Genomic DNA, 22996 nt, shown 5'->3' on the forward strand with positions numbered 1-22996 from the left:
TTTCCTCCAAAATATGTTTGTATTATTTGATGAGTCAAATAATGGAATCGATCAAAAGCAAAGTAATCAATTGCTTAAATAAGCAGATAGCCCAGCTCTAATCGCCCACAATGAAAATGTTTAATTTGTAACATTCACATTTTATATTAACTTAAAAAAATTAGATGATTTTTATCACTGCCAAATGCTAATCATATGAGACAATTGAAAGGAACGGGATCCTTTAATAGTTTTATGAAGCGAGCTCGCTTCATCCAGCAGGTCGGTTTTCGAGATAATAACCGTGTCATTATAGAGCAAGGCCTGCCACACGCTTAATGAGACAGACGAAGCATTGCACAAAACAAGATAGTGTGTCATTTACATTGCCACAAATCATGGCTGATGTTGAGTTCTTCAGCACATGGATTATAAGGCATACTTTACTAAAAGGAAACGTTGTATGTTAACTAGCAACAAATGTTATACTGTATTAATTGTACTTGACAGCATAACATGTAAATATGTTATTACCAATGGTGCTTTGAAGGTTTGAATTTTCGCCGGTGCTTTATCTGCTTGATGCAAAATACATATCTTGTTTATTCCTGTATATCCACGTGGGCGACGAGTAAACGAGTGCTAAACAATAAAGGAATATTTTGCCGAATTCAAAATACAATTGTGGATTTTATGAGCAATTGGAAACGTTTCAGAACACTCCGGTCGCGTCGTACAAAAGCATCGTTTTCGAGGTTCGAGAAAAAATAAAGCGTACAGCTTAATCCTAATTGTGTGTTTTTTGTGAATTGCTCTTGAGGCAGATTCATATATATATATGCGGCCAATGCATTCGACATCAAAAACAAACAGTGGGAATCCCAACACACTGCACCCTAAGGTGGTTTCACAACGTTTTATAACCGTGAATAAGTATAACCAGTAAAAACAAAGTTTTTCACTATAAATCCTTTATATGCGTGGCGGCTAGAGTCCTCTCGTCCTCTGGCTTGAGATGGCTGCCACCTATGGGTCAGATGATTGTCTGCCAGTATTAAGCAATTGGTAATTAAATATTTAATTTGTTTTCCCTAAACAGTGTAAAATTTTGGAAAAATAATTTTCACGAACGTTAATTGTCTCGCACAACGAGTCTGTGTGCAAAATGTCAGCTCGATTGGATCACGGGAAGTGGGTTAAAAAACGACCGAAAGATTTGCATGGTCGTAAGCAAGCAAGCACGCAAGCACGCAAGCACGCAAGCAAGCGAACTTAATATAAAGGATTTAAAAATAAATTGTGCTTAGCGGTGTCATGCCCTGCCCAAGCACCCCACGCACGTTTCTTGCTGGCCAACGTGAAGCCCTTTGACCTTGCGTATGCTCTCTAATCCATGCCCGTTCCTCCGTCTCTCACCACGTGTCATTCCCAGCGTGCATCTTCTCAGATCGCTTCCTTTGCGCACTTGTTTTGTTGATATCATTTTCTGCGTAGGTGTCCGTGTATCTGATCCGTACGTCAGAGCAACTACAATACGTTTAAATATCGATTTAAAGCTTTCGTGACTGCAGGGATTCATCTTCTTGGTTCTTTCAGTAAAGTCACGTAGAAGGGAAGTAATAAAATAATAAAAATAAAACATAATAAAATTATTCTCACGACGTTTCGGCCACAACGCAAGCAGCCATCCTCAGGTGAAAACCAGGTCCGTCGAGGCGACAATACGTTTATTCAAAAACATACGTTTATTCAAAAACATAATAAAAAGAAATTGTTTTGAGGGCAAACGCATTATGGAAAGCGTTATGAAATCCATTTCCATATGCGTGCTGTTTTTGGTTGATGTTTTTTTTGAATTCCCTTTATTGAAGCCAATTTGTTGGCGCTAAATACTTACACATAAGAGAATGTCCCATAAAACAAACAGGACCTCCTCACGATATAACAGGCCGCACATATTCGGAAGGAATTTGGCTGTGGAAGTTCCCTTTGGAAGGGCCGTTGCATTTTTTAAGTCGTAACGACCATTTCCAATAATAATATAAAAATATATAAAAGTCTAGGCTGTGCCAGGGAAATGGATGGCTGTTATTGTCCAAATGTTTTGGCGTTTATAGTTTTAAGAATGCAGCACACACACACACACGTGCACAAAAAAACACATTTCTGCGGAGGAAGCTGGTAGGAACGTTGGGTTGCTCGGTCAATGGCCAGGGTCAACGGCGGCGTGGTGTATTCCGCAAATATGCCCGACTGTGAGGGCGGTCACAAGCCGGCGTGAGTAGGTTAAACGTTGAGTTTTATAAGGGCACCACGGGGTGACCAGCCCCTCCCCATCCAGCCCCACCCCACCCAGCCCCACCTTCCCCACCCAGCCCCTCCACACCCAGCCCCTCCCCTCTCCACCTAGCCCCACCCCACGCAGCCCAACCCTCCCCACCCAGCCCCTCCCTCCCCACCCAGCCCCTCCCCACCCTCCCCTCCCCACACAGCCCCTCCCTCCCCACCCAGCCCCTCTCCACCCAGCCCCTCCCTCCCCACCCAGCCCCTCCCCACCCAGCCCCATCCTCCCCACCCTCCCCTCCCCACCCAGCCCCACCCTCCCCACCCAGCCCCTCCCCACCCTTCCCTCCCCACCCAGCCCCTCCCCATCCAGCCCCACCCCACCCAGCCCCACCTTCCCCACCCAGCCCCTCCACACCCAGCCCCTCCCCTCTCCACCTAGCCCCACCCCACGCAGCCCAACCCTCCCCACCCAGCCCCTCCCTCCCCACCCAGCCCCTCCCCACCCTCCCCTCCCCACACAGCCCCTCCCTCCCCACCCAGCCCCTCTCCACCCAGCCCCTCCCTCCCCACCCAGCCCCTCCCCACCCAGCCCCATCCTCCCCACCCTCCCCTCCCCACCCAGCCCCACCCTCCCCACCCAGCCCCTCCCCACCCTTCCCTCCCCACCCAGCCCCATCCTCCCCACCCTCCCCTCCCCACCCAGCCCCACCCTCCCCACCCAGCCCCTCCCCACCCTCCCCTCCCCACACAGCCCCTCCTTGCATGACGGACGGACGGACACAATAATCCCCTGTGGGCTGGTGTAACCAGGAGGTTCCTACTAGTACGAAGATCCCCTGTTTTGCCCACACAGACTGATGAGACAATCATGTACGTTGAATTTCTTTCGCACCGTACATAGCTAACCATGCTAATCGGAGGTGCGGGAAAGCGCTGTTATTGAACAGCCTGTGGAGACACTTTTTGGTTCTTTCGCTCAAGTCACGTAGAAAGAAAATAATTAAATAACATTTCGATTTAAAGCTTTCGTGACTGCAGGGATTCATCTTATTGGTTCTTTCGGTAAAGTCACGTAGAAGGGAAGTAATAAAATAATAAAAATAAAACATAATAAAATAATTCTCACGACGTTTCGGCTACAACGCAAGCAGCCGTCTTCAGGTGAAGGAAGACGGCTGCTTGCGTTGTAGCCGAAACGTCGTGAGAATTATTTTATTTTATTATGTTTTATTTTTATTATTTTATTACTTCCCTTCTACGTGACTTTACCGAAAGAACCAAGAAGTTAAATAACATTATACGACGTTTCGTTTGCAACACAAGCAATCGTCATCAGGCAGAACTCAATTTGAGAGAGAGACAAAACACAGACACGGAGACACACAGACAGACACTCAAGCAGAGAGAGACACCACATAGACACACAGAGTGTGTCTATGTGGTGTCTCTCTCTGTGTGTCTCTGTGTTGTCTCTCTCTCTGCCTGTGTACCTGACACATAGTGTTGATGAAACAGAGTGTGTCTATGTTGTGTGTCTCTCTCTGTGTTGTCTCTCTCTGCTTGTGTGTCTGTCTGTGTGTCTCCGTGTCTGTGTTTTGTCTCTCCCTAAAATGTAGTTCTACCTGATGACGACTACGTGTGTTGCAATCGAAACGTCATATTCTATTATTTAATTAATTTTCTCTCTACGTGACTTTACCGAAAGAACCAAAGAGTAATTCCTGCAGTCACGAAAGCTTCAAATCAAGCCTGTGGAGAGGCCGGCACGGTGCACGAGAGGGCCCTGGTGTGGCCAGCACGACGCCAGTGGTCCCAGTCACCTTTGTCTTCCCAGTGCTAATGTTTACACACTACTCCCGATAGTCATTCACGGATTGCAAGCAGTCATCGACTTACGAACACCCGACTTACGAATCACCCGCACTTACGAGGTAGGTTCCATAGCATATTTTTGGTTTTTTGTTTTACATTGACTTGCAGCGCAAACTCGCACTTTTAAATTTAACCTCGGAATTATGTTGGCGAGATGTAACGAGTCAGCCTCGTGCTGGGAGTGATTGCTTGTGTGTATGTGTGAGCATTTAAATATTACAGTCAATCACCGTGTTCCGACTTATAAACCGTTCGACTTACGAACGAGCCTCGGGAACTAAGAGTGTTCGTAAATCGAGGACTGTCCGTAGTTGACATTCAGGTAGAGTTACCGAGCTGACAGTAAGGCTTTAAAACCACAACAAGTTGAAGATAATTCAAGGACATGATGAAGATGCAATCGACCTAAGGGCATTGATTACACGATCGGTTGACATACACGGCACTGATGTTAGCCGTCGCTAGGAAGTAAACACGGGTCACCGGATTCGTAGCGCGGCGAGTTGACCACGACAACCGTGCACACACATACACACTCACAGCATCTCCCCAACACACCTTACAGATCTCGTCAAGGAGCATAAACCATCACGTGAACTCCGGTCATCCTCGCAGCAACGGCTTTTGGCTCGCCGTCGAACAAAGACGGTCGCTGCATCGCGCGCTTTCAGAAGCGCTTCTGCGGCCGTCTGGAACGCTCTTCCTTCCGATATTAGGAAGCCACTGGAGCTATGCACTTTTAAATCTGGATTGAAAACTCATTTCTTGAGAACCGCTCTTTGCGTGTTGTGTTTGTTGTCCTTCCCCTGCACCTTTGATTAGCACGGCTGGCTACATACGGTGCGAAAGCATTTCAACATACATACATCTCAATAAGACCAATTTTGTATGAGTACGTTCACACTAATGTAAGCTGATTAAAAATGTACACAGCTGTTACAAGCTGCATTCAACACATTACTGTAAAAACAAAATGAAGACTTTAAACAGTAACTGTGTTACAAGGAATCACATTACCGTAAAAACAAAATGAAGACTTTAAACAGTAACTGTGTTACAAGGAATCACATTACCGTAAAAACAAAATGAAGACTTTAAACAGTAACTGTGTTACAAGGAATCACATTACCGTAAAAACAAAATGAAGACTTTAAACAGTAACTGTGTTACAAGGAATCACATTACCGTAAAAACAAAATGAAGACTTTAAACAGTAACTGTGTTACAAGGAATCACATTACCGTAAAAACAAAATGAAGACTTTAAACAGTAACTGTGTTACAAGGAATCACATTACCGTAAAAACAAAATGAAGACTTTAAACAGTAACTGTGTTACAAGGAATCACATTACCGTAAAAACAAAATGAAGACTTTAAACAGTAACTGTGTTACAAGGAATCACATTACCGTAAAAACAAAATGAAGACTTTAAACAGTAACTGTGTTACAAGGAATCACATTACCGTAAAAACAAAATGAAGACTTTAAACAGTAACTGTGTTACAAGGAATCACATTACCGTAAAAACAAAATGAAGACTTTAAACAGTAACTGTGTTACAAGGAATCACATTACCGTAAAAACAAAATGAAGACTTTAAACAGTAACTGTGTTACAAGGAATCACATTACCGTAAAAACAAAATGAAGACTTTAAACAGTAACTGTGTTACAAGGAATCACATTACCGTAAAAACAAAATGAAGACTTTAAACAGTAACTGTGTTACAAGGAATCACATTACCGTAAAAACAAAATGAAGACTTTAAACAGTAACTGTGTTACAAGGAATCACATTACCGTAAAAACAAAATGAAGACTTTAAACAGTAACTGTGTTACAAGGAATCACATTACCGTAAAAACAAAATGAAGACTTTAAACAGTAACTGTGTTACAAGGAATCACATTACCGTAAAAACAAAATGAAGACTTTAAACAGTAACTGTGTTACAAGGAATCACATTACCGTAAAAACAAAATGAAGACTTTAAACAGTAACTGTGTTACAAGGAATCACATTACCGTAAAAACAAAATGAAGACTTTAAACAGTAACTGTGTTACAAGGAATCACATTACCGTAAAAACAAAATGAAGACTTTAAACAGTAACTGTGTTACAAGGAATCACATTACCGTAAAAACAAAATGAAGACTTTAAACAGTAACTGTGTTACAAGGAATCACATTACCGTAAAAACAAAATGAAGAATTTAAACAGTAACTGTGTTACAAGGAATCACATTACCGTAAAAACAAAATGAAGACTTTAAACAGTAACTGTGTTACAAGGAATCACATTACCGTAAAAACAAAATGAAGACTTTAAACAGTAACTGTGTTACAAGGAATCACATTACCGTAAAAACAAAATGAAGACTTTAAACAGTAACTGTGTTACAAGGAATCACATTACATCGCCATTTATTAGTCAAATCTGAGACTGTGCAATGATGAAATGCTTTGCCACAAGAAAATTTCCCATTAGTCTTTTTTTTTTGGCAAACGTAGACTAAATAAAAAAAAGTGATTTATTTTATATACGCGCGCCTATTACTACAGTATACTCTTTTTGTACAATATCTGAGCATTAAAATGAACGATTAAACGTACCATTTTAAATGTTGGGATGCTACTGTCAGGGTCTAATGGTCAAGGGCATTGACTTGCGATCCAGAGGTCGCTGCTGAGATTGAATCTCCCGGCGTGGAAGTCAAAACAATGGGGCACCACGGTGGCGAGACATTCATTCCCTCGCCTGATATGCAGGATGTCGTTGGTTCGATCACGAGCCTGACGCCTGCTGTATATTTGGAGTTTGCATGTTCTCCCCGTGGTAGTGTGGATTTTTCTCCGGGTCCTCCTGTTTTTTCCCTCCACATTGAGAATCAACATCCGTTTACAGTATTTGGCTACTATACATTTCCACGTGATAAGCCACTTCGTTGAGCCCTCATTTGTGATAGCCAGGTCGCTAATGAAAAATAACTACAAGCTCAGTGGGCCTTACCTGGTAAGGGCATTTGGCTGCTATCAATGTCCACATGATAAGCGACTTCGTTGAGCTATAAATCGTGGCCAGGTGGCTCCTAACAAAGAGCTGTATGGCTCAGTGGGCCTTACCTTAATTCGTACATGTAAAACCGGGCCTTACCTGGTAACATAAATAAACATGTTTCGTTGAGTAGAAGTAGTTTAGCAAGTTTCGTACAGGTGTTTGTCTCTGCTCACCCAGCAGTCGATCAGAAAGTCGCTTGCGGTGGGATAAAGTGGGGGGTATTCCCACTTCTTCCAACATCTCTGGCTTGTGTGGAAGAGTAGGCTAATTTACTTCCAGACAGGCTCTCAATAGCTCCCTCTAGTGGAGGCCATTCTAACAGCAGTGGTGTGAGCAAGCAATTGCAGGGCTGCACCCATCTCTTGATATATTTTTTAAAACAATAAAACATAGCAAGTACTAAATCATATATTTTTTAAAATGTCAGAATTGACTAACACGCACACACATACTCAAGCACAGGGAATAGAGGAATTAGGAAAATATTCACACTAAATATCAAGACGACGACGAATGAACATTCACGCCAAGAAAAACTGTGCAGTGACCTCACCCATCCCAATCACCTACGGTCGGTGGATGCTTAGGGGGAGTTAGTCTGCAAATCACCAACTCACAGACAAAGCGATCAAATGGCTAAATGACTTAGAAGGAAATCCCCAGTAGTTGCTCTATCTTGGCCATAGGAAAGGAAGAATTATCTTGGTGGCATGCAGAATGTGACATCTGTGAGCTGGATTCGAGCCGTCGAGAGAGCGCTTGTGTGAGCCCTGCGTTCACCTGACATAACCCCAGACATACCTCCACTGACAAAGCCACACCGACATAACCCCACCCTGACACTGACATAACCCCTTATGCTGTCACCCTGTGCACACAGGGACGGCTGCCACTGGGGGATCCCCCTTTTTTAATCCTTTATATTAAGTTCCTTGCTTAGGACCGTGCAAATCTTTCGGTCGTTTTTTAACCCACTTCCCGTGATCCAATCGAGCTGACATTTTCCACACAGACTCGTTGTGCGTGACAATGTTCGTGAAAAAATGTTTCCAAAATTTTACACTTTTTAGAACAAAAATATTATATTTAATTACCAATTGCTTAATGCTGCCATGCAATCATCTGACCCATAGGTGGCAGACATCTCAAGCCAGAGGACGAGAGGACTCTAGCCGCCACGCATATAAAGGATGTATAGTGAAAAACTTTGTTTTTGCGGGTTATACTTGTTTTAAATCCTTTATATTAAGTTCGCTTGCTTGCTTAGGACCGTGCAAATCTTTCGGTCGTTTTTTAACCCACTTCCCGTGATCCAATCGAGCTGACATTTTCCACACAGACTCGTTGTGAGTGACAATTAATGTTCGTGAAATTTTTTTTCCAAATTTCTACACTTTTTAGGACAAAAATATTATATTTAATTACCAATTGCTTAATGGTGCAATGCAATCATCTGACCCATAGGTGGCAGCCATCTCAAGCCAGAGGACGAGAGGACTCTAGCCGCCACGCATATAAAGTATTAATATTGAAAAAACTTTGTTTCTACGGGTTATACTTATTTAAAACGTGCTCAGACGATAAGATACAATGAAGCGCTTTGTGACGCCCCACCTAATATCGGGCTCTATATCAAACAACCAAAATCGCAATCGTCACGCCACACACACACACGTTCAGGCAAGAGCACACGTGCTTAAACGAGCGATCTGTTACCGCTTCCTTCCTTCGGAATAAGGGCCACATTGACTCGCTGGGGAGCTACGTGCAATCCGCCACAAGTTTGACCCGGCCACCGAGAGGCGAGCGCACCAGCGGAGTGGAAACTTCACGCCCTAAGAATTTCCGCTCCATGTGCGCACAGTCTAGGCACGGGGCGCTAAGATAAATTTCCTGACGTGTGGCGAGCCGGAGCCTGCAATGCTACTTGGTGTTTCAGCAAGAGAAAAAAGAAACCCCTTCACATGCAGTTTTGGATGGAGCTGTCCTTTGGGGGGGAGAATGGTTGGTGAAAATTGTTCAACTCACAATCAAGAAAACGAGAACTACTTTGCAGGAAGATGACAGTGGTTGTGCTTTGGATGATAATTATTTACCCCTAGTAAAGCCTCAGACTCTTAAGGCTGTTTTTCAGGATGATCTAGTTAGGTTTTCGAATTTTTTTTTTCAAAATCGAGTAATTTGTGAGTAATTGTTTTTTTATTGGAAAATGTGCACCATGATGAACACTGGGCACAGAATGGCCTTCTCTCTTGCTTGAATGATGTCACGTGACCTTTAACATCCACCACGAAGAGCATGGGGAGAGATTGGCCATTGCGTTGTGACGTGGGACTTATTACCGCTCCTTTCGGGGCTGCCAATATAAGTTAGCGCTGTTCCTGAATGCTTTGGACACGTTAAAACTTTGAATTGTGGCTCAAAACCATCTTAAACTAGTCTCAATATTATTTTTCAATGTCACAATGAGAATTTTACAAGTCGGGGGGAGGCGGAGTGGGGGCAGACACTGGTTGTAGATGGGGAAAAAAAACAGAGGTGGATTAAAACTCGTGAAAAACGTTTCACACATTTTCTGAGCACAACCAAAAAGCCAAGGACGTCAAAGCGGCAAGCAACAAAACAGCACAATCACAATATTGATTTGAAGCTTTCGTGACTGCAGGAGTCCATACTCGTTGGTTCTTTCGGTAAAGTCACGTAGGTAGAGAAATATAAAAATAAAAAAATATCATTTTAATTCTTGGTTCTTTTGGTAATGTCACGTAGAAGGGAAATAAAAAAATAAAAAAATATGTATTGTTTAATATTTTATTATTTTATTATTTCCCTTCTACGTGACTTTACCGAAAGAACCAAGAATATGAATACCTGCAGTCACGAACGTTTTAAATCAAAATGTTATTTTTGTTAAAAATAAAAAAAATAAAAAAATATTATTTTTTGCTTTATTATTTTTTTATCTACTTGACTTTACCGAAAGAATAAATGCATATAGCACAATCACAGTGGTAATAGATAGGAGTGCAACATGCTTCTTGGATTGAGCGAGGTAAAGAGACAATGGGAAGGAATTTCAGGAGCAAGCGAAGCGTTGTGACCTACAGTGTCGTGGTTGTGCGATTCTGCGAGTGGGCGTCTGAGTGTGTGTGTGTGGTTGTGAGCTGTAGTGTCGGGTGGCTAAAGCACAGCAAGTTGGTATAGTAAGGGGCACAGGTGGTGCATCAGCCAGTCATCTCGGTCATCTCGGTCAGTCGACTCGTGGCACCTGCTGGGTCTGCCCCGTGACCTCCTGCCAGCGGGCGTTCGACACTTCACGTGGCCTCAAGGTGCACTTGGCCTGGCACAAGCGTCGTGGTGACGTCACCACCACTTAGTGGCGAATGGCGGTTGTTGTTGTAGTGTGGTGGTTGTACGAGTGGGTGCGTGAGTTGACGAGTGAGTGGGTGATTGTATGTATGCTGAACTTCTTTCGCACCATATGTAGCCAATCGTACACATCGGATGTGCGGGAGATAGGACAACAAACTAAAACACAAAAAGCAGTTCTTAGGAAATTAGTTTCCAATCGAGCTGTAAAACTGCATAGCTCCAGTGGCTTCCTAATATTGGAAGGAAGAACTTTCCAGACGGCCGCAGAAGCGCATCTGAAAGCGGGCACCGTTTTTGTTCGATGGCCAGCCGAAAGCCGACGTTGCGAGGTAGACCGGACTTCACGTGCATGTGCATGTGCAGTGTGTTGACCAATAGCACAACTGCTCCACAACCCTAAGCTGCCAATTTAACGCATCGCCTGCTGTATATTTATGCCCAAGAGGTATTCGAGCACAGGCATCCCCTCACTCTCCTCGTCTGAGAACAAACTGCTGCACGGCGGAGCATAAAGAATTTGTTTGGGTGTCCAAGCAGGATTTGGGTCCCAAGTTGCGATTGTTTAGACATGCCCGTGGTAGAGTAAGTTAGGTAAACAGTCGGCAGGTGGTCTTTATGACACCGGCATAGTTTTATTTTTATTTTCCAAACTTTTTTGATTCTGGCATAAGTAACCGCGATTGTCACTGCCCAGCCAAAGACCACCCAGGTGCTCGCACGTCCACGTCTGTCTGCCACCTCATTCTTCTACCCCCGCGGATGTTGCCGCGGTGTTCATGGGTAGAAGGCCGGACGTCCAATCCCAGAGGTCGCCGGTTACAATTTCTCGGCACGGCAACTGAATTTTTTTTTGCCAAGTTGCCTAAAAATCCCCCACGGCGTTTGTCCGCCCCCATTCACCATTACGCCAGTCAAGTCGATCGGGAGGTCACGCGTCGTGGTGGGGTAATGTGTGGGGTAGTGCCACCTTCTTTCAAGGCATGTGGCCAGCGTGAAAGAGTAGGCCAAAATACCCTCTAGAGGGGGCTCTCGGGAGCAAAATTGTCAATTTTGGCTACCGCCTGATTAGGCTGGCTGTAATTACAATTCTGGCTGCCGCCTGCTGAGGCTGGCTGTAAAGAAACATTGTGAGTGACTTGTGAGACACGCCGAGTAGAAGGCTTCTTGTTTATTAAGAGCACATTACGTAACGCAGCTACACATAGGCGATCCTAACACATAGCCCATCTCCGGCATACGCTACGCTAGCTGTTCGACTAGCGCAGCGATGGCGACGGAGAGGGTCTTTGCGAAGAACAGTCACGTGGTCGGAGACGAAGAGATGACGACGAGTAGCGACGCAGCCAGGACCCAGGACCCGCAACAGCACCCGCACCTCTGCTTCGGCCCCCCTTATATGTGCCCGGGCGAGGCCAAGCCCCGCCTCTGGCCATGCCCCCTTCCAGAACCTTCGAGCAGGTCCCAATAACCGCAATTCCCCCTTCAGGCCGACAGATGTCACCCTGTCATTACACTAGTAACGAATTGTCATGTTTTAGACTCGATTGGAAGCTTTCGTGACTGCAGGAATAACTCTTGTCATGTTTTGTTTACGGGACAAACATTACTAATTGGCTGTGTCAGGTGGTGGCGGGTTAAACGACACATTTCAATTTATGCAATGTAACCCAAAAAACCTGTGTCATGGATAATATTGGTCGTGAAAGCCTACGTGTTAAACTGACACATTTATGTTAACGCAATCTAACCCCCCAAAAAAAACTCAGATTGAGCTATCACTCCTATAAATCATCATAAAGTGATTAGTTTTCAAAAGTAATCCTTACCAAGTTGCTGAGAAGCATGTCCCATTAAACTTAAAAAAAAATCCAAACTAATAATACAAAAAAATCTCAGTTGCCACCATGCTCCAATGAACACTGGACGGCTCTTGTCCTTATTGGCTGCCATGAGCCAGCGATTGGAAACTCCACATTCCCATAGCAAGAGGAACATGCTAGTCACTGCTTTTTATTTCAATTAGCGTGTTTCCAATGTTAAGTCTTACAGGTTCACCAGCAAATTCCTCGTAACAAGTTCAACGGTGCAGTCCTGCACTTCCTTGCCCATGCACGCAGTCAGAAGGGCCTCCCCACACCGGTTACGCGCGACCTACCGATCCACTCACTGTAGCGAACTCATCAGTAGTGCTTGGCTGGTGAGAGCAAAATTTATATTTGAGATGACCCGAGCCACTGTCTCAACCGATGCATCGGGAGATTGAACCGAAGCGGCCAACTCTGGATTACAAATTCAGCGTGCTCTCCTGTGCACCACGGGTATGCTATTGAGGGCCGTTCAAGATGCATTTTCATCGGAAAATAAATCAATCAATCAATCATGTTTGAGCACTGAACACTCTATACGTATGGACTGAACAATGTATTTGTAAATTATTGTAAACAGAAAAATAAATTCTGCACCGCCTGCTTCTCAGCAGTGGTCGGTCGCACCAAACAAAGTGTTCTGCCAGTAGAAAATTGGCCGGTAACGCATAACAATAAGTTAATTCATGATTTTGCCGAGGAGTTGTCTTGCCAAATGGGCAGCGTTTGAATGCTGTCGGCCCGCCAGACTTTCAAAAAAGCTCCGTCTTTTCCTCCCGCTCCTGCTGCTCCCGATCCTCCGCGACATGATTGATCGATATTAACTATAGGTTTAAAGCAAGTGGAGAAAGAAAAACACAGTGCATCATGGGGACAACGTTTAACATTTTGCAGATGGGTGGTGCTGTCTGGGAGTGCTTGATTTATGACTTCAACATCGCGCAACGAGTGCTTTTTCGTTGAAAGTCAACAGTGGTCATCCCTGGGAAGTACTGAACCCCATCTGTACGATTGTGGAATTCCTGCGGTTGGTTCAGGAATGTCAACGGAGGTGAGCTCCACAATACAGGTTTTTTTTTAGGCTAGATCACGTAAAAATATAAATGCGTCGTTAAATCCGCCACCACCAGACACAGCCAATTAGTAAGGTTTGTCACGCAAACATAGCGTGCCAATTCGGTGGTGAGCTCCCTGGGTGCCAGGGATAGTCAAAGGAAAGTTCTGGCTCATATCCGCGTTGACGAGGCAGTGATCATATCCCGCGGTGAAAATTCCACATTCCTTGTGGCAGGGGGAAATGGTAAGAAATGCTTAGTGCCTGGGTTTGAATCCAGACACTTGCTATGCGATTAAGAATAATAACCCCATCACATTACGTTTGGGTCTTCACTTAATATGGCAGAATTCCATCTCTGAGAAAATATTTGATCGACTGCCACGTGAAAAACAGTTCTCTGGAGCAGAAAATATCACCGATGGCACGATGGGAGTGTGAATTGGACAAAACAAAGCACACAGATGGAGGAAATTGACAGTAAAAATGGCCTCGTCGTTTGCGAGCTGACCACAACGGAGGAATCTAAATTCAAATCACGTGAAATAATAAATGTGCTCTCTCGCCCTATCGCCGTGAATCTCCATTTCTCATAGACGCAAGGAGCTCTATCACTTCTGTCAGCTCCAAGAGCATATCATTGTCAGTGGCCATTTTGACAAACTGCCTCCGTGTTTGTCAGAATTTCTCAAAATTAGCAGAGAAATGGCAAAATGTAAACTCAAATTTTTTACATTTTATTTTACCAGGTAAGGTCCACTCAGCTGTATAGCTCTTTTTTCAGAAGCGACCTGGCCACAGATGATAGCTCAACGAAGTGGCTTATCGTGTGGAAATGTATAGCAACCATATGCTATGAACGCACATTTGTATATGTGGAGGAAAAAAACGGAGGACCCGGAGAAAAATCCACGCGACCACAGAGAAATCATACAAACTTCACATACATAGCAGGCGTCAAGGTTGGAATCAAACCCACGACCTTCTGCAGCATGTGGGATCCATCGACTGTCCCACGCGCTACAGATGTGCGTCTGTGCCAGACCACATTTCACGCACTTATACAACAAATGGGAATACCATTTGCGGACGGACATTGTATTTACACAATCTCAGCCCTTTATTGTAATCTATTATTATATTTTTCGCTCAGCATGTCACGACACGAACAATCTGTTCATCATAAATCTCACTGAGCAGCGTCGCCGCAAAACAGCTGTGGAAGACATTCTTTGGGTCATCAGGATGACGACCGCTTGTGTTGCAATCGAAACTTAGTTTTTGGTTATTTTCTTACAACCTATCTACGTGACTTTACCGAAAGACCCAAAGAATATGAATTCCTGCAGTCACGAAAGGTTCAAGTCGAGATGTAGCTGTGGAAGATTTTATTTCTTTAAGGATGTCTCTGGGATAAAATATCCTTCAAGTTTCCATAATAATCCTAAACACAGCCGTTGGTCTCACTTTGACATGCACTCTTTTACGAGATTTCCACATTAAAGTCAAACTCGTAACTTTTTATATCTCAGAGACATATTTTAACCTAATGACGTGGAAAACAAATTTGAGATTACCAATTTTTCTGCGCAGGTATTGCTTACTGGACTGAGACCAGGTCGCTCTCGTAAATGAGACTCTAATCTGGCCTCCTGAGTTATCGCCCGGTTAAACAAACCAACTTGACTTGACCATGAGCTCGCTACACTTGAGAGCCCGGTTCAATCATGACTCCTGCCTTAAACGGAGATTCGAACTCAGGATCACAGGTTCGCTAGCTCAGTGCGATGACCTCTGCACCAGCTGGCCATATACACATATATAAACATATAATGAATAATGATTTTTACAGGTTGAATAATAATACGTGTGTTTTCTCATCAGTGAACTAATCATCCCCGCTCTGAAACCACCTCTCTACTTGCTGCGCCCCTGTGAAAAAAAAATTACAGTAGCGAGAAAGCACGGCAGTCATCGCACAATGGTTGGCCCAACTGTGCTTCGAGTCCCTAGAACAAAAGTTCGACCCCCCAGCCAAGGCTCACAACAGCGGTGAGTGAAGTCTAAACGGGGTCTGGAGCCACCGCTCACTTCACCAACCCGCATTGACCAGGGTCGTGAAGTAGGAACAAACCATGCTCACCCAGATCCCCCACGACCCACGTGGTGTAGAAGTCTTCATCCATCGGTGCACTTCAAGTTCAAGTGCATTTATTTAGTATAACCCTGTGAGCCATTCGGCTCTTGAATCGGGTGCAACCGCAACAAAAAAAACATGAACAAGAAAACATCTTCAAGTGACTATGTGACTGTGCAAACCAGAAAATACAAGAAAAGACAGCAAAATATTGCAGATAAAGCACCGTCCACCAACGCTTACGAAGGGCCAGACATGATATTCGTTACGCTCGCGAAATAAGGCAAAGGAGAAACGGGAATTTGTGAAACAACAAAGGTCATAAACTAAGGATGAATGAGCATAGCTGACGGCACATTGTTATGGAAATAAACTAATGCCAGTTCTGATATTTTATACGCAGTGCCTTTACGGCTTCTGGAAAAAAGGTTTTTGCAATGGAAAGCCAAGAAATGTAGGATGTCAAATAATGAAATTCGTTGTTTTTCTTTGTACATTCGCCCCCCACGCCCTGACAGCCCTTTAAAATAATCGCAGTCGGTGTTTTTAACGAAATCATATTCTGGCTTCATAAAGTAAAATAAATGTCACGAAAAAATAAAGTGGCAAATCCAGCCGTAGTTAAGTAAAATTTTTTACATCTCAAAATAAAATGTTATTCCGTTGCAAACCGTCCTTGTTGGGTGACTGCACACGAACTACGCGATGGTCCTCTTTTTAACATACCTTACTTAAAACACATCGTAATGTCAGAGTAAATAACATAGATTGTCTCTAGATAATAGCTAGACTGTTCTCATAACTGGTTCCCTTAACTGTTGAAGAAAATGCTGCCGCAGTGTTGGAACGGTTAGCAGCGCATCAGACATGGAGTCCAGAGGTCGCCGGTTCAATCTTCCCGCATGCTAATTAAACAAAGGTTCAAGTTTCTTAAATCCCCTCCTCCCAATCCCCAGCCTCTATACATCGAGCAGTATGATTTGGTTCACCACTGCGAGCCGATGGTCGGCAGGCAAGTCACGTGCGGTGGGGGATACTCCTGCACGTTCAAAACACATTTTGTCAGCATGGAAGAGTAGGCCAAAAACACCCTCTAGAGAGCTCCCCCTTTCTAGATCACTCCCTCCAGTGGGGGACCATTCTGGCAGTAGTGACGTGAGCAAGGCATTTACAGGGCTCCACTTTTACCTGTACGTTTAGAGTAAATTTCGCACATCTAGATGTGTTTTTTTCTTTCAAAGAGGATGAATACGAATTTGTTTCTTTTATTTATTTCACTCATCGAATATTTTTTTTTTCTTGTTGCGTTGAATTCAGATGTCTACGAGCGCCTCCTTCGCCGAGCAATCCACCCGAGTGGAGGAAGAAAGCTACGGATGTCAAGCTGTCGCCGCACACATCAGCAACGTCCCGCCGTGCTGCGCCGCGCGGGTGCTACTCCATTGCCTCGCCGGTGGCTGCCCCCAGCGCATCTCTCTGCCCCATCGTTTGGTGTTCCACCAGCCCGACCCCATTCAAGTTCGTGAAAGGTTACACAACCGCACTCCACCGCCAGCGCCGCCGTGTGGAGGAGGGAGCATGTGAGAAGAACGCAGAGCCATGGGTGTTCCTTCGCAAACAAAGCCACCTCTTTTCTGCTGGCGAGTGCTTGATAGATGCCTGGCAAAGATTGTTTTCCCATTAGCGCCATCTGCTTCCAATACGCGCGTGCCGCGGTTAGACTTAGCACATAGCGTCTGGCTTGGTCGCGAGGAACGACAGCAGCCCGCTTAGACTTTACCCTCTGGTTCTTTGCTACGCCTTTCACCGGAGAAGAGTAGCCGGTTACCCGATGCAGAAAAGTGAGTGCGATTGTCAAGGACACGCCACTGCACAGAAGGAATGATGGCCGGCGGTCAATAACAATGACAGCGAAGGAATGGAACGCGACGAAACCAGAGCCAGTGTGCAGGTGTGTGTATGTATGCAGATGGTTACATTTCAGAGCCGGAGTAGATGGATGGACCGTGGGTGATTACAACGATGATGATTTTAAATAGGAACGTTAGCTCAGAAAATATAACTGCAAATAAAGCACGCGTTTTACACATTTGGCCCTCGGAGAATGATGGCCCAGAGGTAGACTGGTGTCACGCATCGAGCAGAGGGATGCCTCAAGTTCTTCGTTACTGTAAGTCACGTGGCTACAACACTCTGACGATCCTCATCACGAGTGAACCAAGCCATTGGCCTGCTGCGGAGTTTGACTCTCAAGCCAGAAATACAGCCGGCGACGCTCCCGAACGGTTGCTCATGTTGAATAAATGCAAGCGACATATTGCGTCCTTAAAACGAGTGTCTATCTGTTGAAATGCGGAATAATGAGCGAGCGGTTTTGGGACATCTATTTTACCATTCTGAGAGCCAGTTTCCCCGCAGGGTGACCACTGTTGCCTTTTCAAAAGATTGGGCTCTGACCGGGGTCACCGACCTGGACAGACCCGAGCGAAAATGAATCTCTTGCGCCTATTTAATTACCAATTTACGACACCTAACCCACCGCCATTTGTTACAGCACGCATTCAAGCTCAAAGACTTCGCACAAAAGGCCAGGCATGTTATCGTCCGTGCCGGGCTGCATCAGAGTAAAATCTGACACGTGTTAGCCATTAGCCACTTGCCGCGTTCAACAACAAGCATTCTGGGGGGAGCCTTTCAAAGTGGCACTGGTGAACAAATTACTCATCAGTGCGGTCACTTAAACACCGCCGTGTCAAAAGGGGGCTCTGCACATTACACGCTCGCTCTATTTGGGGGGTGGTGGGGGTGGGGAGATAATTAAAAATTCGCTCACTGGTTGTGTTGAGCGCGTGTGTAAATACACATCCAAAAAAAAAACGAAAGCAGGTCGCAAGTAATGCAAATAATGCCCCTTTATTTGTTTATCCGGGAATGCCTCGCCGTGCCTCGAGGCTCTCCCACCAATGGAATGTTGGGTCAGGGGCTGCGTCAATCCGGGTTAATGGGACAGACGCCTCGAACTTCCCACAAAGTCGTTAGTCTCAATGAGGTGGCCGTCCATGTTGTTGATCGAGCTGGTTAGATGATTACAAGGATAATGACTGTTACCAAGCAAAATAATAATGTCATCGAGTCATCATGGAAAGCCTCACCGAGACCTTTAATAAGTTCTTGCAATTGGGATGTTTGGCCGATTCTGTTCATGTGTTTGACATCATTTAGGAGAAAACTGGAGTACCCACAGAAAGCCTATGCATATATGAGATAAAACTTAAATCTCCGCATGGATAGATTGAATACACTGGCACCTTCTCAGCTCAGCAGGTCAAAACGTTTCCATTGGGGGCCTCGGCTGGTTGTGCAGATTCCACGTTCTCACGACGGGGACCAGCGTTGACTTTCGACAAAGCGGCACCCATTTTACCGACCCCGGACGAATGATAGGCCGCGGTTTCGACTGTCGAGTACGGGAGAGCGAGCGGGTGACCTCTGTGCTTGTGGGTCCGCTGTGCAAACCGCTAACATCACGGTAGCATCCCAGAGTCAATTACATGCAGTAAAAAAAATATACACATTTGGGGGAAAAATCCACATGTAGCCAAATGCGCTCACTCAGCATGTATGGGGGGGGAGGGGGGGATGTGTTCCTGGATAGCAGCCAGGAGCTGTATGCAAAGGACCGCACAACACATGGCCCCATAAGTAACCGTGGCCATCTCAATCGTCGACACAAAAACGGTGTAAGGTAACAAAGCCTCTCCGCCGCGTTGCGAATGCATCTCTTGGCGCGACACCACCGAGCGCCAACGAACACGACAGAGTCGTCAGTGGCTCCGCGTCGCACCACGTGGTGGATCCAGCGCCTCGTGCGCATCGTCGCCTGCGTGTGGCAACAGCGGAGCGTGAGAGTCGCCACTGCCGAGGTCGCTTGGGTCAAATCGCAGCGTCCACCGGCGGCGGCATCTGCGCAGTCGGTTTCGCTCGGTGCGAAAAGGAGTTCAACGTCAGTGCATGCACACGGCGAGGTTTCGCAAATGCCGGTCCCTCGCCACTCACCACGCTCGGCGTTTACCACTCCCTCCCCCCCGCTCTTCAAATACAAATTTATTCATTCCACGCCGCACGCGCCTGATTATTGTTAAACACGTGCCACGTGCCGGGCTGAGCAATTAACGCTGTATGGGTCACTTGGAACGCGTGTACTGTAAAAGCACGCGTGCGCGCACGCAGACCGAGATTTCAATCTTAATTTGAAATTGGCTATATTAAAATAGGTTAAGCATTTGGAGGGGTGACCTCAATGGGTTCCCAATTAGTTCATGGGCCAGAGCAGAAATCGTAACCACCTCGGATAGTGACAACTTTACTTAGCATTTTCGATGTACTTACGCGGCTTTATATTCCACTTAAGTCAATGATTATCACACAATTCACTGTTACAATAGGATCCCCTGTTCGGATTGTGGTAATGTTTTTCTCATGTTTTTTCTTGTTCTTTCTGGCTGTTCAGGGCATGGAGCTGCCCATGATTGAAAATTTAATACATTTTAAATGGTCTTGAAATTCACTCTTTGTGGCCACATTGATGAATTGTAATCACTAAGGTCATGCCACCTCAGGTGGTACCGAGTCGAGAAAGATCTGGTCTGGGCTCATGGACTCACTGGACTGTATTGTGCAATCTGGTGAGTGGTGAGGGTGAGGTGAGACGACTGGTGAGTGGTCAGGTGAGTGTCGGTACAAAACAATGCTGGAAGATAACCATCATGCTTCCAATGACTCGGGAAAACATTTTGCAAAGCATTTAATGGGTAATATATACATACATCTATGTATGTGACTCTGATTTGAATTTTCACACTTTCATGCAATTTATTAAATGCACTGTCATAATGAAAATCACTATGATATTTAGCAAAACGCACGTTATGATAATTATCGTTGCTCATTAAATTATTTGTTTTTTTATGTCATAACAAAGCATTTAATAAATGATATGGCAGTGTGATCATCAAAATTATAATTATTATCGCGGTTTGATATTTAGCAAAAACGGACGGTGTGATATTTGGAATCGTATGGCCCGTGATTCATCGCATCGAATCTTTCTTTATCCCTATTTCAGAATCGTCATGTAGACTGGATAAATCCGATGAGCTACGAAGCTTTTCTTTCTCTCTCTCTCACAGATGTCCAGGATCGCCACATTGTGGCAACCCTACGAGTGATTAGTCACTTCGCAGACGTGTGTTGGCTTTCCGTTTATATCACACTTCGCTTATAATTGAGTGCAAAGCCTTTTTGATTGCAGCCATTGTATATGAAAGTAATTACATTTTTGCTCTCATAAGCAATCTCATTACACGCTAGGTTTTAATTAACTTTGAAGCATTTCGTATTTTCCTTTTGTCTAATTAAATCGTCAAGGTATCTCCGTCGCTCAAACAAGCAGGGATTCAGTGGGTGGCTACGTAGTTCGGTTGGCATGGGGTTTCTTGTGAACATAATTAAATCGCCCCCCTCCCCACCCCCAGTCCTTCTCCCCCGTCCCCCTTCGTAACCCAGTGTCTTGGCTCCTCTGACCAGTGGGCACACGATTGCAGTTGCACCGCCTACACACCCGACAGCTAAGCCGTTTGCATTGTACGTTGGACTTCTTTCGCACCGTACGTAGCCAACCGTGCTCCTCGTAGGTGCGGGGGAAGGACCAAAAAAAACTACACACGAAAGTAGTTCTTGAAAAAGGAGTTTTTAATCGAGATATTGTAAAAGTGCATAGCTCCAGTAGCTTCTTAATTCCGCAAGGAATTGCGTTTCAGACGGCCGCAGAAGCGCATCTGAAAGCGTGCTGATGTGGTGATCACCTTCATTCGATGCTTAGGCAAAGCCACCGCTGCTGCACGGGTGACCGGACGAGTTTCCGTGACGGTGGTATGTGCCCCTGAGCTGCTTTTCGCGAATTTCAATATTCGCAACGCAGGGGTTGAGTAGTTCCCATGGGATAACCCATTGCTGACTCCGAACAAAGTGGCGCTCACTTTTTCCACCTCGAAGGGGTATACGGGCTCAAGTGAATCACTGATTGGGATGTGGACTCCACATATGAACCGCCGTTGAGTTTTCATAGAGTGGTACTTTATTTAATCGATTTCTCTTCGAGATTTGAACGCTTGTTCTTCTGGATTTAAGTTGAGCACTCAAACCACCACGCGGCCACATGGCCAAATATCAAAAACATATGCACACACATTTTACACAGGATCCTGTCGCAAAAACATCTTCAACACCCAGTGAGGCTTTAGTGGGAAAATAATTGGCATTTGTAAAACAATTATTACGTCAATGTTGGAATGTCCTAATGTGGAAAAGGTCAAGATGAAAATTTCACTGGGCCAGAACCGTGAATATTTTCCACTACAATGTTACATAAGTGCTCCGCGAAAAAAGCAGCCACACGTAGATTTTGGGACGTGGAAGAATGGCACTCTAACGTATAACGTACCGTTATAATTCGACGAGCTGCAGACATCGCAAATAAATAGATAACCCCACCCACCTCATCGATATATTTCATAAACGCACCCATCTTTTGCATTCCTTAGCAGCGCGTTTTTTTTACATCCTGCGAAAGCCCACGTGTTCGACGACACCGCAGCACACCCTAAAATGCAAACGCCACATGGGCAGATGCAAAGGATACTTCGGTCGAAGCGATGGGATCTGTTTACGACCTCTGAGTTCAGCTCACGGCAGGCACGAGCGAGAGCGCTCGGAGTAAACGTCGCTTCATCGTGACTTGGCGGTTTTGATTCCGAGCTTTTTTCACTTTGAAATAAGAAAAAATTAACTCGTAAAAACAAAGTTTTTCACTATAAATCCTTTATATGCGTGGCGGCTAGAGTCCTCTCGTCCTCTGGCTTGAGATGGCTGCCACCTATGGGTCAGATGATTGCCTGCCACCATTAAGCAATTGGTAATTACATATAAACTTTTTTTCCTAAACAGTGTAAATTTTTTGGAAAAAAAATTCACGAAAATTAATTGTCACGCACAACGAGTCTGTGTGCAAAATGTCAGCTCGATTGGATCACGGGAAGTGGGTAAAAAAACGACCGAAAGATTTGCACGGTCGTAAGCGCGCAAGCAAGCAAGTGAACTTAATATAAAGGATTTAAAAATAATAAAGACATTTGGTTTGTTCTAGATTTGAAGCTTTCGTGACTGCAAGGATTCATATTCTTAGGTTTTTTCGGTAAAGTCACGTAGGTAAAACATTAAAATTAATCAAAGTAAAATAAAATAAAAATCACGACGTTTCGGAGGCAACACAAGCTTCCGTCTTCAGGTGGAAGCGTCACAGCCACGACAGCTG

The sequence above is a fragment of the Lethenteron reissneri genome, chromosome 46, assembly GCF_015708825.2.
Source record: "Lethenteron reissneri isolate LAM-NWPU_2019-01 chromosome 46, ASM1570882v1, whole genome shotgun sequence".
NCBI classification, from domain to species: Eukaryota; Metazoa; Chordata; class Hyperoartia; order Petromyzontiformes; family Petromyzontidae; genus Lethenteron; species Lethenteron reissneri.